The 17,840-nt window shown below is 42.9% G+C and overlaps 1 long non-coding RNA gene across 1 annotated transcript in view; it reads right to left on the bottom strand.

Moving 5' to 3' along the window:
• LOC140499222 (uncharacterized) overlaps nucleotides 1-13,243 on the bottom strand; it is a 32,011-nt gene extending 18,768 nt beyond the window's left edge. The window contains exon 1 of the long non-coding RNA XR_011965311.1: nucleotides 13,025-13,243. This is a non-coding gene — a long non-coding RNA (uncharacterized lncRNA). The remainder of the gene's footprint in view (nucleotides 1-13,024) is intronic.
• Nucleotides 13,244-17,840: the final 4,597 nt, after the last annotated feature.

Genomic DNA, 17,840 nt, shown 5'->3' with positions numbered 1-17,840 from the left:
AGTAACTGTCTTTTGCCTTTTTTTTTTTTTTTGTATCCCAGGTGCTTAACACAGTGCATGACTCATTGTAGGTCCTTAATAAATGTTTGTTGATTAGGTCTAGACAATAAAAAATCAAACCCTGATTTGTAACATTTATCGATTTCTGAAGTATAAATACACTGAAAATTTAAATTGGTAAATGCTACATCCATACACAATACACATACATGTGTATTTGAATGTACATGTGTATTGTATAGATATGCTTATATACTGCATATACATATTTTGTAGACATAAAAATATGTGTGTGCACATGCGCACAAATATACACATATGTACATTTGTTGTGTACATGCATATATATCTAAATAATCTGTACGTTGTGTTGTATGCATACATATGTGTGTGCATATATAAACATACAGTACACATGCATGTTTTATATATGTTCAGATATGTGTGTACGAATGTGTACACAAGTATATCTATATACACATGCACACCTGTGTGTATGTGTATGCCCATATATATGTATACATGTAGATATATTTACACACATATACACATACATGCAATGCTATTCTGCTCCTTCTTTTATCCATTATGTTCCTTTTGAATAAGACTTTCCTTTCTACATTTGTGGTCCCATCCCCCTGAGCCTCAATGATAGCTATTTGATAAAATTGGCCTCCTTGCATAAGGCTCTCCATTCTTCAATTTTGTTGATCTATTGTGCATTTGCGTAGAGACATCTGAGGCTAGGGGAAGGAGAGGGTTATTATTTATCACTGGCTCTTTCCTTGAATTCTTAGGTATCTTAACTGTTATTGTTTCTACTTTGTAGCTTCTCCCCCCAGTAGCTAGCTTGTTGCCTATAATACATAGTTTTCTCCTTCCTCTGCCTTTTCAAGCTGAAAACCCTTTCCCAGAATTTGAAGTGGGAAAGGACCTCAGAGGCAATCTATTCTTACCTATATAAGGAAGAAATTCTCGGGAACTATGTAGTCCCTGACATGTAGTTGTCCTGTTTCTGCTTAAAGAGATGGAGAAGCCACCATTTTCAAGGTAGCCAATCATTCTACTTTTGAACAATTCCCATTGTTTAGAAGTTGTTTGTTTGTTTTTTCTTCCTGATGCTGAGCTCAGATTTGCCTCTTTGGAACTTCTACTCATTGTTCTCAATCCTGCCCTCTGGAGTCTATGAGTAGAAGTTGATTACATGTATGAAAAACTAGGCAAACCCATCCCTTTGTTAAGTGCACTCCATCCCTGGTCAGCCATCTGCCAGTCTTACATTTTAAGCCATGGTCCAGAAATCTGAGTCCCACTCTTAGATAACATCTTCTTATCTAGCTGTTCATTGCTCAGTCAATGAGGATTTATTCAGTACTCACTACATGCCTATTATTTGATTGAAAAATGGCTGCCTTAGAACCCCTTTAAAAATAATAGCCAATCAACACTATTCTCTTACTCTTTGGAACCTTATTGGGTAATCTAGGTTATGGAGGTGATTCTCATTCAGGTTTGGGTTAGTCTGGGTAGCCTCTGTGAGCCTTTTCTGACATTCTGTGGTTGTATGATTCTCCTATCCTAGCCGTCCTACCATGGTCCTGTCCATTATGGCATTCGATAATGTCACATTATTTACAAAGTTATAAATTAATTTTCCAGGTGTCTGTTATTTTTTCCACCTAGGCTCTAAGTTTCTTAAGCAGAAAAGTGACAATAATGTCAAAAGCAATATTAATTATAATTCATATATATTATATATTATAATATAATATTACATATTATAATATATCATAATATATGATTAATTATAATTCACATATATATTCATATATATAACAGCTTAAGCTTTAGGTTATAAAACATTTTCTTCACAATAACTTGGGGAGATAGATCATCAAGTTAAGTCAATAAATTTTTATTAAAAGCCTACTATATGCTAGACATTTTGCTGAGCGTTGATATTGCAAAGAAAGGAAAAGCTGTCCTCATCCTTTAAAGCTGTCACCTCTAATCTCACCATTATACTGCTAACTCAAACTCTGACCCCACCTCCCTCAGCCTCCACTTCCCTTTAATTGGAGGGCTAGAAGGTGGAAAGCCAACTCCTCCCCATGCCTTCCTTTATAGAGGGTAGAAACTGGACTTTGTGATTCATTCAACTTTACATCTCTGCTCTTCCTGGTTCCAATCTCATGGAACAAGATACCCCCAGACCTCCCTACACCTTTCCTTCCCCCCCCCCCCCATTAGACTGTGAGGTCCTCAAGATCAAGGACTGTCTTCCTTTTTGTTAATTGTAGCCCCAGAGCTTAGCACAGTGACTGGTTCATGTTGTTGAGTCATTTCAGTCATGTCTGACTCTTCATGACCCCATCTGGAGTTTTCTTGGCAAAGATACTAGAATGGTTTGCCATTTCCTTCTCCAGCCCATTCTACAGATGAGGAACTAAGGCAAATAGGGTTAAATAAGAGACTTTCCCAGGGTCACACAGATGTCTAAAGTCAAATTTGAATTGATGAGGATGTCTCTTCCTTATCCTAAGCCCAGTGCTCTATCTGTTACCCCACCTAGTTGCCTTTGTCTGGTACATAATAGGTACCAATAAATCCAATAAATGTTTATTGGATTTGGGAGGAAATGCAAACAACTATATACAAATAGGATATGTGCAGGATAAATTGGTACAATCTCAAGGAAAAGATACTAAGATTAGGACTGAAAGAGACATCCTGTATGAGGTAGGATTTCAGCTGTCTTGAAAAAAAGCCCAAGAAGCAAGAAGGATAGAGCAAGACATTCCAGACATGGGGAAAATCCATTGAAAAGACATGGAGTAGGGAAATGGAGTGTCTTGGACAATGAATAGCAAAGAGGCTGGGTATCACTGCATCACAAAATAACATGGAGGAGTATAAAGCAAAAGAATACTAGAAAAGCAGGAAGAGGACAGGGCTTTAAAAGCGAAATGGAGGGGTTTGTATTTGATCCTGGTGGCAATAGGGAGCCAATGTAGTTCATTGAGGAGGACAGTGCAATGGTCAGATTTATGCTTTAGGAAGATTTCTTTGGCAGCCAGATGTAGGAGGGACTGAAGAGGGTAGAGATGAGGCAAGAAGACCAAGCAGAAGGTTAGGGTTAAAGTTGAGTCAATTTGACTCAAGAATTTAATTAAACAAGTAAACAGAATGAAGCACTTCCTCTATGTAAGATCAAAACTAGTCCCTGTGCTCAAGAAAGTGAAATTCTTCCAAGAATTCCAACATGTACACACATAAACTGATGCAAGAGAGTTTGAGGAGACAGAGAAACTCAACTGGGTTTGAAAGGTTGGTTTGGAGGGCACTGTAGATCACTCCAAATGCTTGAAGGGAGTTAAGGACTCTATGAATCGGAGGTGAAGTAGGAGAACATGCCAGGCGTTAGAGACAGCTTGTGCAAAGCTATGGGGGTAATATTGGTCAAATTGGAACATTAGTTGGAAGAACAGAGGGTATGTATTGCATGGATAAGGAAGCCAAAAGAAGCTGAGTGGTTTGCCCAGGACTGACCAGTTACTATGCCATGGGCTATAAGTTATATTATTTTATATCTCTCATTGGATCTAGTCCAATTCAGAGTGCCTCCTAGAAGCTCAATAAATGTTGAATTTAATCACATTTTCCCTGGTATCTATGATCTTTTGATTATATTTTTAATTTCTCACATCTTTTCATTTTTTTCTTCCCTTGAATTGTCTGAGGAACTGTGTTCTTTCAAGGTAGCCTCATTGGTGACATATCAAAAGTCATCTGCTGTGCTATTGGAGAGGTCCCTCCTATTGCCTAGTCATTGAACAGGAAGCCTTACCCTGAGGAAACACCACTACATTCAACCAGACTTCACTGTACATGAAATCACTGGGTATGGTCCCTGAGGGACAATCCAACCTAATGAATTATAAAAATCACATAATTTCAGAGTTAGAAAGAACCTCAGAGACCCTCTAGAAAGAAGACTCTTAACCTGGGATTGATGAACTTTATAATTATGTTATACACAATTTCATATATTTTGATACTTGTATTTCCACCTAATTGGTTTATTTTATAATTCTATGAATTTTATTTTGTGCATTTAGAAATGTTATTCTGAGGAGAAATCCACAGAATTCACCAGACTGCTAATGGGGTCTAGGATGTGAAAGGAGCTCAGGACCCCTGCTCTAACTCAAATTTAGCATTTCTTTCATTTATGAATATAGGCACCAAACATGATTCTGAAAAGGGGTCCATAAGCACGACCAGACTGTTAAGGGAGTCCATGACTGAAAAAAACTAAGGACTCCTACTCTAGAATAATTCTGCTTAACAGGAATTCTCTATCAAGTATATCTAACAAGCAAACAGTTGACCAGCTTCTAGTTAAAGACCACAAATGAAAGAGAACCTACCGCTGCCAGAGCTAGCCTATTCCATTGTGGGCCAACTCTCATTGTTAGAAAAATTTTCCCAACATCAAGTCTCAATTGGCTGGCTTGCAACATCCATCCATGATTTAATTCTGTCCATTTGGGTCATGCATGCTTTCTTTGCCCTACCACTGGGGAACATCTCCAGTCATCCTGATGTATATCTGGTCACTGCACCCAGATGGCTCCAGAGGAGAAAGTGAGGCTGATGACTTTGCATAGCCCTGCCTAACTTCAATCCAATTCACTTTCAAGTCATGGCATCACCTTCCTGATGCCATGGTACTCTTTAAGAACAAAGGACAAACCACATCAAGCCCTACCATTGCCAAGCCACCCACCAAAGTGAACCTCTGAAGACAACGTGCAGGACAATAAGCTCTGACTTGCCTGAGAACTACCTCTTTTACCCCAAGCATTTCCTACCCCACTGCCATTTCCCTTCCCTACCTCCTGTCACCTACTTTCTATCTCTTCCTTTGAAGAATGAAATCAAATCACCCAACTTACTAACTTTGTGACTTCTCAGACCATAACTCATTTCCTGGCCACCATTTTTCTATGTGTTATCTCTGCCTCTATTACAATGTAAGATCTTTGTGGGCAGGGTCTGTCTGATATTTGCATTTGGATATCTACTTAGCACAATGCTTGACTTAATTAAGCACTCAATAAATGCTTTTTCATTCTTTCTTTCAGTCAATCAATAAATATTAACTGTGTTCCTACTGTGTACCAAACACTGTGGTAAGTACTGAATCTGATTTCTCTTCCACACGACATAACTCTTGAGAAAGTGAGAGGATATGAAACAGATAAGGCCCTGCCACCTCACCACCCCTAGCTCCAATCCACCCTCTGTCCAAATCCCACCAGGGTTCTTCTTTCCCTCCAACACCTTTCCCCCTTTGCCTCTTCTCTACTAGACATCAAATACTCCCTATTTCCACTGCTTACACTAGTTCATGAGTCTAGGTTGTCCACTTCACTGCCAGCCTGAAGCCCACTCCTCTTTTCTCAAAGGTTGCAGGCCCATACTCCTCTGGACCCTTGGCTTTAGGGCCAATATGGCCACTGCCATCACTTCAATGAGCATGGAGTCACAGCTAGAATCTTCCCAGTAAGATGTCAGACCCCATCTGTTCTTCCCTATGCCCTAAGGACTACCAAGCCTTACCATCTGCCCTGGCACAGCAACCCCCAGACCCCTAGGCATTGCAATTTGCCCAGCAGACGCATCCTCTGGAACACTGGCCCTTTCCATCAGCCCTGCTGTGGAAACCCTCCTAGAGGTATTGTCTCCTTCACTGAGAATGTGAGTTTCTTTAGAGCAGGAACCACCCCCGTTTCCACTGGTGTAGTCCAGGGGTGGAGAACGTGTGGCCTCAAGGCCATATGTGGCCTTCTAGGTCCTCAAATACAGCCTTTTGACTGAGTCTCGGTTTTGCAGAGAACATCTATGAAGGGGATTTGTTCTGTAAAGTTTGGATTCAGTCAAAAGGCCACACTTGAAGGCCTAGAAGTCCACACTTGAGGGCCTAGAGGGCCTCAGGTTCCCCACTCTGGGTATAGCCCGTACTAAGCACAGTCCTTGGCACTTCAGTCATGCTTCCTGAATGCATTTTCATGCATTTTTTCATTCATTCACATCCAAGCTGCACAGTCTCATTGGCAACTTGCAAAACAAACTGATTTCTGTCTCTTTGGGACCCAGCTAAATCCTTCCCTCCTCCTGTATTGAAACTTTTAAAAATATTAAACTGCCACCTCTAAGCCAGGAGATTAAACAAGTAGAAGCCTCATTATCCCTGGGAGGAGATTTAGGTCCTGGTGCTGGGATACTGCCTGGTATCTGTAACAAGAGGCCCACGTGATGGCAACTAATCAGGGTGAAAGCCTTTGGGGGCAGGCTGGGATGGAGGAGGAGAGGAAATCAGCCTTAAGAGCTCAGCCCCAAGCCACTTGAGTGGTTTTCCATGGAGGGTATGAGGGTATGAGGGGAGAGATTCAAACCAAATCAGCTGGTCCCCTTTTTCTACTTATGGAATCCACTGTATACAGAGAGAGTAGTTACCCTGGAGATGATCAAACCCATTTCAGGGATGGGAAAATTAAGATAAGACAGGCAGAGTGCCCGGGATTCCCTCTGAGAAATCCAGAGGGCATAAAACAGATCTAAGGAGCTCCTCCCTGCTCCAGCCCATCTCCTATCCAAACCCCACTAGGATTCTCCCTTCCTTCCAACACGTTTCCCCCACTCTTTCTCCTCTCTGCCAGATGCCAAAAGCTTCCTATTTCCACTCCACACACAAATGAGCCTAGTTTGCTCCCTCCCCTGCCCCCTCAAGCCTACTCCCTTTCTCTCAAAGTTGGGTTACTCCCTCACATAGTGATTTCATCTGATCTCATGGATTTATTAGGGGTCTCAATGCTGAAGACTCTCAAATCTATCTATCCTGCCACAAATCACTAGGGTGGCCTCTGATTTTGCATCTCTGATTGTCTTCTACACATCTCAAATTGGAGGTCCAATAGACATCTTAAATTAAATATATCCAAATAGAACTTATCTTCCCCCCAAATCCTTCCCACCCTCCCTGTTACTGAAGAGGGCAACACGCATCTTCTCAGTCCCTTGGGCTTCCACCCTAGGAGTCACCCTGGACTCCTCACTCCCCCTCATCCCCACCTCCCTGTCCAAGCTATTGCCAAGGCCTGTCAATTTTACTTCTCCAGTGTCTCGTTAATTTGCCTCCCTTCTCTTCTCTGACCCTGCAGGCTCTTATCACCTCCCACCTGAACCGCAGCAATAGCTCTTGGGGGGTCCACCTGCCTCAGGTCTCTCTCCACTCCACTCCATCTTCCATTCTGCCATGGATGTGATTTTCCTAAAATGTAGGTCCACCCATGTTACCACCCTACTCAATAATAATACAGCTATCACCTCCAAGAGCAAGTACATAATGCTCTGTTTGACGTTTGATGCCCTTCATAAGACACCCCCTCCCACCCTTCTAGTCTTCTTACACTTTATTCACCAGAACATTCCATTCCATGCAATGGCACTGGCCTCCTAGTTGTTCCACAAACAAGCCTCTCCATCTCTTGCCTCTTGTCATTCTCTTTGGCTGTCCCCCTATCTGGAATACCCATCCTCCTCTGCTCCAACTACTGACCTCCCTGGCTTCCTTTAAGTCCCATCTAAAGTGTCACCTCCTACAGGAAGCCTTCCCCGACCCCTCTGACTTCTAGATCCTTTCCCTTTCATTCTTTCCTATTTACCTCGGTATAAAGCTTGTTTCTACATATTTGTTTTCTTGCTGTCTCCCCCTTCTAGACTGTAATCTCAGGGTTATTGTGAAGGTCAAATGAGATAATTTATTTAAAGTACTTTGCAAACCTTAAAGTACTCTCTAAATGCATGCTGCTGGACTTGTTCCTATTACTGTCATTGAGAATCAAAGGAGCTAGAGAGAGCGTATAATCCAATCAATAAGGGACCTGAAGGCGAGAGACAGAAAGTACTGATTAGTTTCCCACAGCTAGTAAACCTCTGAGGTAGAACTGGAACTCCAGTCCTCCTGACTCCAAGGTCTTACACTTAATAATTCTCTTCTAAAAGCAATGGGTTTGGGGAGAGATGGAAAGTTCACAGAAAATTGAAAAAAATGTTTCGCTGTTGTTGTTCAGTCATGTCCAACTCTCTAACTCCAGTTGAGGTGTTCCTGGCAAAAATACCATACTGGACTGGTTTACCATTTCTTTCTCCAGCTCATTTTACAGATGAGAAAACTGAGGCAAATGGGGTTAATTAACTTGTCCAAGGTCACACAGTTAGTAAGTGTCTAAGGCTGGATTTGAACTCAGGGCTTCCTGACTCCAGGAACAGCACTCTATCCACTGTGTCACCTGGCTGCCCCCTGGGACTTGGGACAAAGAATTTGAAGTGTTCTCTGTGAGTTGGTGGAAGAATTGTTCAAGGAACCTTGGAAAACTTTGGTGGAGAAAAATGACTTCCAACAAACTGACAACCAAGCCACTCCTGCAAAGAGTGGCTTTCCATTCCACATGTGAGGAGTAGCCACCCAGCTTCTGCTCATAGACCTGCAGTGGGCAGATGCCCAGAACCTCCTGGTGAAGATCTTTCAAATTTGGGGCAGCTCCACTTAGTAGAAAGTTCTTCCTTACATCAAACTTAACTAAGTCTACTGGCATTTTCTCCTACTCGTCCCCCCGACGGTCCTTTCAATACTCAAAGGTAGCTCTCCTGTCCTCTGAGTGTTCACCAGGCTAAACATCCCCAGCTCCTTCAACCAATCCCTAGACAGGCTAGACTCAAGACCATCTGCCATCTTGTTACGCTTCTCTGATTATTCTCAAGAAGACCAATGTCCTTCCTAAAATATGATACCTGGATAAAATGGGGTTCGTGGGTAGAATAAAGGAATGGAACAAGGCTTAACTGGCCAGAGGGAATGGGATTGCGATTCCTTCAGCTCTCCAGGATGTGCTAAAGAGTGGGTGCTTTCAGATCCCATCATAGAAGTCAACCTGCTCACTGTATAGATGGCTTTTATTTCACAACATTCAGAAGAAAATCATCAAAAAAAAAAAAAGGAAATTTTCTATGATGCTTTGCTGGACTCTCGACTTCACTGATGTGAGGAGTCCCTTCCCCATTTAAGATATCACAGGATTTGAGAGTAAGAAAGGAGCTCACAGTTTAATGGAGGAAAGGAAGAAAGAACCATGAAACCTGGAGTCATCTAGGGAAGGTTTCCTGGGGTTGGGCTTTGAAGAATGGCTTGAATTTGGAGAAATTGATGGAAATGGACAGAGTTCTCCTTTCAAGTGAGGGGAATAGCCTGAGCCATGGAGGAGTGAGCATGAAGACCTGTCTTCCAGAGGCGGGGAGGCATGTTGGACAACTACCATGGGATCAGATTTTGGAGAGCATCGAAAGCCAGAATGAAGTGTAGACGTGAAGCAAACTATCAATTTGGGGCCAAGGATGTGACTTACAAGTGATATATTGTCTACAATCCAGAAAGGCTGGGACCCAGCACTGCATACCCAGAGAGTTCTAATGTCACTAAGACCCTTTCCCTGACTTCTACCTTGCTGGGAAACAGCCTTGGAATATAAGTCACTTGTGGACTCTGGGATTAATTCATTCCTGCCTCCTTCCTGGAGGTTATTGTGACCTTAGCGTATATTCCAGTGGAATCTAAGCTCTTTGAGAGCAGAGAGTACTTATATCCATGTATCCCCAGCACCCAGCAGTACCCAGTACCCAGCAGAATGCCTGGCATATAGGAAGTGCTTGCTAAATACTTGTGGAATTCATAGGTTCATAGATTTAGTGCTGAAAGGGACATCAAAGACCTTCTGGTTCAGCCCCTTCTTTTTACAGTTAAGGAAACTGAGGCTGTAAGAGATGTGACTTGACTAAGTTCACATAGACCTTAGCATCAGCAGTGGGAAATGAATCTATCTCCTCTGACTCCAGAGCCAATGTGGTTTGCATTTATGTTTTGTTTGTTTGCTTTGCTTTGGGGTTTTTTTGATGTTGGGGTTTTGTTTTGTTTTTACCACACTAGGTGGGATCAGTGAAAAGGAACTGAATTGCTCAGCTAAAGGTTATTCATCACGTGGGTGCTTCCATAGTATCTGAATGGTTGGTTGATGGTTGTCCATTCTCAAAGAGGACCAAAATGACATTACTATGTTAGAGTCAAGGGACACTGGGTCCGACTGTGGCTGATCATACTAATACGAGCTCAGAAGACTCTCCCACAGGTCAGGCACAAATAGTCCATGTAAACATTTGGGGTGAACTCTAAATTGGTGCATCTCCCATTTCTTTTAAGCTAATCAGAAACTTTGAGTCAAAGGCATATTGTCTCCAGAAGAAACTTATGGAAGATTTTATCCATCGATTCATTCATTCATTCATTCATTCCCAGTGATTTACACTCTCCTTCATCCAAGGACAAACCCAACTAATTGTCACCAGACGGGCCACAGGGTGATGGGTTTTTTCAATACCCAAAACTCTTGATTATTTTCTCCTAAGCTATGGAGGGATTGCTATCTGCATCAGTAAAGGGAATATCCATGCCCATGAAATCAGGAGGAGGAACTGATGCTAGTGACTTTGCACAGCCCTCCCTCATTTAAATCCAGTTCACTTGCAAGTCATGGCATCACCTTCCTGATGTCATGGTTCTCTTTCAACATGAAGCAGCAGCAGCGGCAGCGGCAGCCCATAAAATCACACATTCTTGAAATATTCAGCCATGGTTGAACCTTAACCCTACTTTTAATTCTATTGCTGCTCTTTATTCTAACCAACATTTCTTTGAGAGCTCTTATGTCCAGGTCACTAGAGAAACCCTTTGTGGACTCATGACGCACAATGCCATCCACACCCAGAAAACTAGAGTCAGAACTCAGAATGAAGCAGACTAGTTTCGATTTTGTTATGTTTTGGTTTGGTTTGGTTTTTCTCATGGCTTCTCCCATTCATTTTAATTTTTCTATGCAACATGACTAATGTGAAACTGTGTCTAATAAGAATATAGTCGAACCCATATAAGATTGCATGCCATCAAGGGGAGGAAGGGGGAAGGAGGAGAAAATTTAAAGCTTATGGAAGTGATTGTTGAAAACTGAAAACAAATAAATTAATTATTTAAAAAAAAACCCTTTCCCCCTCTGGCTTTTAGGGAACTTATGAGTTTGTTTAGGAGTTAAGACATGGACATAAAGAATTATAATACAAAATAGGAAGGAAATGTATAAAAAAGTTGTGAATGAAGAACTCTGAGAGTTCAGAGGAGAGAGTTTAAAGGGTCATCTATAGAAAGGTGCCCCTGGAATCAGGAAGACCTGGGTTCCAATCCTGCCTCTGACGCTGCCTTCCATATTACCTCTCTGAACATCAGTTTCTTCTTCTATAAAAGCTGTATTTCCATAATATCATCGATCTCACAAGGTTGTTATGAGGATAAAATTAGATTTAAAAAATGGAAAGCATTTTATAAGCCTTTAAGAATACTTTGGAAATTTCTATTGTTGTTATACTGTTATTTTATTACATGTAATAATATGTTATAATTGTTATAATCATTTTGTCCCCACGAGGGAAGGATGGCAAATTCTGTGATTCTACAGCATGTCCTAGCAGGAAGCACCATAGGGCTTCCCATACTATTCTCCTTTTCCTCGCCCCAAATAAATCCACTACAAAATAAATGAGAACTCAGCCCCCCAGACTCCTTCTCAGAGAGGAGGCTTAGCACACGTGGTACAGAATTCATCCCAGCCCAGAAGGGGACTAACCACTGAGCAATGGGATGGATTCTCTGGATCCTTGTACCCACCCTGTGGGAAAGCTGCTGTTCAACCATCAGCCTCTGCTGCCTGGCCCAGGAATCTGACCAGCATCCTGTGGAGGAGCATGAGCCAAAGCAAGGCCATAAGGGTGAACTGGTTGGCCTGGGATGCTGCCCTGCAGGCCTGAACAGAGGATTTCAGGAGTCATCATCCCATGGTATCACAGCGTTGAGTCATTGCTGGTGGCTTTCTAATAGCACCATGTATCCTGCATGCCAAGGTCATTACTTGTCAAATCCCAGTGCAGTGGAAAGAGCCTTAGAGGCCTAGTTGGAATCTCAGGTCAACAACATAATAACTGTGACTTTAGTCAATTCACCTCATGTCTCTTGAACAATTACATGGTTGAAAGGAAGGAGGAAAAGACTAAGTTCCATGTCATCTCCAGTAATTTCTGTGGTGGTGGAAGGAAGGGAGGGAAGGGAAAGGAAGACAGAAGCAGACATGGAGAATGAGAAAGGAGAGAATGAAAGAGGGAAAAGAAAATGTGAAACAGAAAATAAAGAGGATGAGGAAAGGAAGAGGAAAGAGAATGAGGGAATGAAAAAATAAAGGAGAGGGTGAGAAGAGAGAATCAAGAAATAAGAGGGAATAAGAAGGAGGAGAAGGGAGAAAAGAATGAAAAAGAGGTGAGAATGAAAGAAAAAGGACAATAGATGAATGAGGAGAGAATAAGAGGAGAGAAGAAAGATGGAATGAGAGATAGAAGAGAAATGAGAGAGAAAAGAGAAGAAAAAGAAAGAAAGAAAAAAAGAAGGAAGGAAGAGAGAAAGGAAGGAAGGAAGGAGGGAGGGAGGAAGGAAAGACTGAGGATGGAGAGAGAGGAGTGAGAAGAGAATGAAAAAGGACAGAACCACATTCATTGGCTGGGCCTCAGTTTCCTCATCTGTAAAATAAAAGAGTTAGACTCACAAAGGGATTCTTCGCTTCTGGGGGTTCGTGGGTCCCTTGGACAGACTGGTGAGGCCTATGGATCCCTTCTTAGAATAAAGTTTTTGAATGCAAAGAAAACCAATTATATTAAAATAGAGCAATCATCAGTTTTAAAAAAGAGAAAACCCACGCTTGCGGACCCCGGAGTAAGAAGCCCTGGGGGGCTCTGAGGTCCCCGAGACTTCCCCTGGCGTGGGGGCGGGGCCAGGCAAGGTCTCCGCACCTCACCTGGCCATCCAGCTCACCTGGTCTTCCATCTCCCGCTGCGCTGGCTCCAGGGCTGGATTTCCCAATCGCCAGGCTCTGATGAAACCTCTTTTGTTCTCTGCTTTTCCGGTTCCCTCGGAGGGAGGGTGGGGGCCGGGCCAGGTGAGGAGACCCGCTCGTGGGGAGCTCTGCCCCTGTGGAGCAGGCCCCGGAAACCCTCGGGCTCCAGGAAGCCTGAGCTGCGGCTGCTGGGCCCCCGAAGCAGCCCCTGGTCTCTGGCGGCACCTGCTGGCTCTGGTCAAAGTGAGCTGAACCTACAGGTTTGGAGAACCAGAAAACTCTCCTGACCTAGGAACAGAGGATGTCCAAGTTGGGGCCGCTGGGGTGTGGTGGGGAGAATGTCAGAGCAGAGATAACCATAGGACCCAGGTCTCCTGATCACCCAGTGTTCTGCCCACTGCACCACACCATCACCTTCCATCACTGAACCGCAGGCTTGGCCTGGTGCACAGAGATGTTTGAGAAAGGTCTCTCTCTGGTCTCCTCCACCCCATGCACTCCCCTTCCTCATGAGCAACTCAATGTCCCTCCTACTCTTTTCTCCTATTCCTTTCGAAACATAATCTCCCCCAAATATCTGATATCAGTCCTTTACACCTCAGTGTAAATTAATCAATGATTTTTCTGAAAGCTCATAGTGAGACATTAGTGGATGATAGTGGCTTATCCTGCTCTGGTGTATCTGGATGTAAACCTGACTCTAAGAAATTGGTTTTTATCCCTAAGAAGGGAGGATCTCCCGTGGCCATTTTAAATACTGCGTCAGATCAGTGGGGGCGATATTTCTGGGCAGGGGACTGCATTTCTTTTTTAAATCCCACCAAAGAGTGGGGAGGCATTCTTCAGAGTGTTCCGAGAAAAAGGAAACCCTCCCTTAGGAGATCAAAAGGTCCCATAGGAAGATGACATTTGCACTGTTCTCCACCCCCCCCCCCACCTCAGACTTCCAGTAATCCCATTTTGCAGAATGGGAAAACTGAGGCAGGATGGGAGATGTCAGGGCACACAGTGAATCAGAAAGCAGACTCATCTTCTTGAATGCAGAATAAAGGGTACTTACTAAAGCTGGGTCGGGCACCAGGCCTGGAGTCAGGAAGACTCATCTTCTCAAAACTAGCTGTATGACCCTGAACAACTCACTTAACCTTGTTTTTCCCAGTTTCTTCATATGCAAAATGAGCTGGAGAAGGAAATGGCAAACCACTCCATTATTTTTGCCATAAAAACCCCAAATGGGTCACAGAGAATCAGATATGACTTAACAACAAAAAAATAGCTTTGGAATCAAATCTCGCTTTAACTCCCTGACTCGATCCTCAGGATCCATGGACCCAGAGACAATGCATAGGATCGAGGAATGACAGAATTATTAACCTAGAACCAGAAAGAGCCACAAAGGTCACATGGTCCACCCTTCTTGTTTTTTGGAAAAGGAAACTGAGGGAATAAAAAGGGAAAGAGTCTTGCCTACAGTTATACAGCTGCTACATGGCAGAGTCAAGATTTGATCTCATGTCCTCTGACTCCAAACCCAACCCTCTCTTCCCTGGACCATCCTGCCTCCTTCATATATCTCTATGAACTCAGTCTCCTCATCTGTAAGATGGGAATAATACCTTTTGTGCTATGTACCTCGCAGGAATATTGTAAGAAAAACACTTCACAAATTTTGAAGCTCTAGATGAATGAGAAGCTTTTTCTTTCAGGTTTTTTAGATGCAATCAGGATCAAGTGACTTGCCCAGGGTCACACAGCTAGTAAGTATCTGACGCCAAATCTGATCTCAAGTCCTCTTGACTCCAGGGCTGGTGCTCTATCTACTGGACCACCTACCTGCCACAAAATGTGACTTTTTACCATTGAATCTTTTAAACAGCGTCATTTATAATTAATTGTGCATCCTCATTCCTCATCCAGCATCTCCATTTCTGGTCCACAGTACCTACGACAGGGCAGGAATTCCTTACATGTAGAGGACATTTTCAAGCACTGTAGATTGAAAGGTGGAAGGATCCTTGAACCCATCATGTTCAATCCACTCATTTTACAGATGAAGAAACTGAGATCCATAGAGGTTAAATTACTTGTCCAAGGCCACACAGATGTGTGAGAGGTGAGATTCGAACCCAGGCCCCTGGACTCTAGAAACCACACTCTTTTCATTCAGAATTTACAGAATATTTTAACACTTCATTCCTTTAAGTCTCAATTAAAATCCCATCTTGAACCAGAAGCATTCATGAACCCCTCTTCTTTCTAGGACCTTTCCTCTACTAATTATTTCCTGTTTCTCCTGTACATCCTTTGTTGTATTTGCGTGTTAGATTGTAAGTTTTTGAGGACAGAGACTTTTTGATCTCTTCATATACCCCCAGTACTTAGCACAGTTCCTGGCACATAGTAACCACTCAATAGATGTTTACTAAATAGAAATGACCACATTTGATCCTCACCACAACCTTGGGAGGTAGGTGCTATTATTAGCCTCATTTTACAGATGAGGAAATCAAGGCAAACAGAGGTTGAATGACTTGCCCAAGGTCATACAACTAGTGTCTAAGACTGAATTTGAACTCAGGCCTTTTGGAGTCCGGTGCTTTATGCACCACTGAGCTGTCCCTGCTTCATCCATGTGTTCCCAAAAGTTCATCACATGGAGGCCTGCCTTGATTTCTTCCAACGTCATGAGGATATCAGTACCATATTCTGGCTGTCCACTGTCATCCCTCACTCTCACCATGACACTAGCCTTTCTATACAGAGGCAGCTAGATGGGGCAAAGGATAAAGAACAGGGTCTGGAGTCAAGAAGCCCTGAGTTCAAATCCAGTCTCAGACACTTAATAACTGTATGACCCTAGGCATGTCATGGCATCTTTGTCTGCTTCAGTTTCCTCATCTATAAAATGGAGATAATAACTTCTACCTCCCAGGGTTGTAGTGAGGATCAAAAGAGATAATAATTATAAAGTACCTGGCACCTAATGAGTTTTATGTGAATATTAGCTGTTAGTATTATTGTGATTGTTGCTGAGACCTTGGGTTGACATCTTTCCCCCTCTTCTTCTCCAGAGTTCATACATTCTGTGTTGCAGCCAACTCTCACCTCCCCATGGACCGCTTCATTGCCCTCTGTGAGACACTCATGCTTAGTCATTTGCAGGGAGCGAGATTCCAGGTCTCACTGCCATACAGCAGATATTTGTATTAGAAAAATAAGCTTTTGTTGTTACAAGAAGCTTGGGCTCAACAGAAGGTCTTTATAATTTCCCAAAGCCATCCAGTCTACTGTCCTCCTTTCAAACCCAGGGTCCATCTCATCTGTGTTATCTGTTTGAAATCTGAGCAACCAACGTTTTTCATCCACTTGGTCTTTCCTGTGTGGATGGGCAACAAGTTCCTTTGAAGGGTTACAAATCTCTTATAGGAGGCACTGCCCTGTTCTGGGGTTTGATGCAATCAGTACAGTGTCATCCCCAGACAGGAGTATCAGGAGAACCTCGTCTACCACAAAAAGTCTCTCTTCCCTCTAGATTCTGCACTGGCTTGCCTCCATGACAACAGGGAACATCTTCACTGAGTCCCTATCTTGTTGTTTAATACCTCCTCTGACAATTATTAATTGTGGTTACCTCTGCACACAATATGTCCTAAACAATTGTTTGATGAGTGAATGAATGAATGAATGTGCACCTGGCTCCACCCTGCAGATGTCTTCTCCTCTGTCACTGCTCCCAGACAGAACAGGAAGCTCCACACAAAATTTAGTGAATAGGCACATAGGAAAAATTCCCTGAAGGTGTTTCTTAAATATACTGATCTGCCTGCTTCCCCACTGACTGAATCCAGAGCCAGAAACCATCAGCACATGAACTTAGATATGAAAGAGACCTTAGAGGTCATCTAAGCAGCAGGCTGGCACAGTGGACAGAGTTAAATGTAGACTCAAGGGGCCCTGGGTTCAAATCTTGTTTTAGTTACGTGTGCAATCCTGGCAAGTCACCTCTCCTCTCTGAACCTTAGTTTCCTCATCTGTAAAGTGGAGATAACAATGCCTGTAGTCATCACACAGGGTTGCTATGAGACTACTCTAAGGTAACACACTTTGCCAGACGTTAAAGGGGTGTGACTGTTCTAGGGTAGTGGGCTACGATCTTTTTTATTTGCAGACTCTTGTCAATAAAACATGGTTGATGTGCACCCCTAAGTTGTGCATGTATACTTATTTATAAATGATAAACATATAGGCTAATAAATTTGTGCCAATTTTGCACTTTTTCCAGTCATTTCTGACTCTTTGTGATGCCATTTAGGGTTTCTTTGGCAAAGATAGCTGGAGCGGTTTGCCATGTCCTTTTCCAGTACATTTTACAGATGAAGAAACTGAGGCAAATGAGATTAAGTGACTTGCCATGGGTCACATAGCTAGTAAGTGTCTAAGACTAGATTTGAACTCAGGTCTTCCTTACTCCAGAACCCAACCTGTATTGACTGCACCACCTAGCTGCCCCTTACTATACCACAAGATTATAAAAAGTGTCCCAAAGTGGAATGGACTGCCTTAGGAGGCAGTAGTAATAATAACCCCCTCATACTTTCTACCTCAGTGATCTTGGACATGTCACCTAATTTCTCATAGCCTGTTTCTGTACTTGTCCAACAAAAGGGCTCTCTACAAGAGGACTCAAAAGTTCCTTCCATCTCTAAGGCTATGATCTTAGGAGTCACCTCACTCCTATGGGCCTCAGTTTCCCCTGCTATAAAGCGAGAAGGTTGAACTTCTGAGGCCATCCTT

Source organism: Notamacropus eugenii, chromosome 4, assembly GCF_028372415.1.
Source record: "Notamacropus eugenii isolate mMacEug1 chromosome 4, mMacEug1.pri_v2, whole genome shotgun sequence".
Taxonomy (NCBI): Eukaryota; Metazoa; Chordata; class Mammalia; order Diprotodontia; family Macropodidae; genus Notamacropus; species Notamacropus eugenii.
Note: the sequence above shows the minus strand (reverse complement) of the source record. Positions and strands in the feature narration are given on the sequence as shown.